The sequence below is a fragment of the Panthera uncia genome (genome assembly GCF_023721935.1).
Source record: "Panthera uncia isolate 11264 chromosome B2 unlocalized genomic scaffold, Puncia_PCG_1.0 HiC_scaffold_24, whole genome shotgun sequence".
In the NCBI taxonomy this organism is placed as follows: domain Eukaryota; kingdom Metazoa; phylum Chordata; class Mammalia; order Carnivora; family Felidae; genus Panthera; species Panthera uncia.
Window position 1 is genome coordinate 105,791,649 of NW_026057580.1, and position 846 is coordinate 105,792,494.

The following is an 846-nucleotide window of genomic DNA, read 5'->3' on the forward strand; positions in this document are numbered from 1 at the left end:
AAATCTTGGACATGTATTTCAGTGAATTTGTTTTAGATGGTTTCTAATCCAGACGTCTTTCTTCCCAACTGGATTATACCTGCCTTGAATGAGGAATTAGAACACCAATGCACAAGGCTCTCAGTGGCTTTAAAAAAAATGGCATACTTTCTTTGTTAAATTATAATTATATTTTTAATTTGAATGCTTTAATATATTAAAAGGAATAATTTGCATTTTCTAAATGAAAGAATATTATATTATCTGATGCATCACAATTCTCAATAGTTTAAAAAGATAAATAATTCATCATAACATTAAAAAAATAAGGTTAGAACTCAGAAAAAGAATTTTTAAAGTATAGCAGTGGTGTGTTTACTACTAAGTCAAGAACTTAAAGATAAGCTATTAAGAATATACAATCTGCAGCCAATTAAACTGTGCTCTTTCCCCATGGGGGCCCAGTGTGCAATGGCTGCAAACAGCAGCCTCCTTGTTAGTGTATGCAGTCTATTGATTGTCTGGGTTGCCCTAAGGGACCTTGGAAACAGCCCTTTCCAGTGGACATTGATGTTTGACCTCATGATATCTCCAATCTAGGCTCCAGACAGGTACGTGGGGTGCCTTTGGAAAGCCCCAGGGCACAATGGCCAGGGTCCACGTTGGCCAAGCATCATGTCCATCTGTACCAAGTTGCAGAACAAGGATCATGTGATTGACACCCTACACAGGGCCAAATTCAAGTTCCGTGGCCACCAGATGATCCACATTTCCAAGAAGTAGGGCTTTACTAAGCCCATTTAATGCAAATGAATTTGAAGACATGGTGGCTGAAAAGCGGCTCATCCCAGATGGCTGTGGGGTCAA

General features: G+C 38.9%; 1 non-coding gene across 1 annotated transcript; it reads left to right on the forward strand.

Annotated features, from left to right (window-relative positions):
• The first annotated feature begins 402 nt into the window (after positions 1 to 402).
• Positions 403 to 532, forward strand: LOC125939217 (small nucleolar RNA SNORA70). Its single transcript, XR_007462970.1, has one exon. It is a non-coding gene; the product is annotated as a small nucleolar RNA SNORA70 (small nucleolar RNA).
• The last annotated feature ends 314 nt before the right edge of the window (positions 533 to 846 follow it).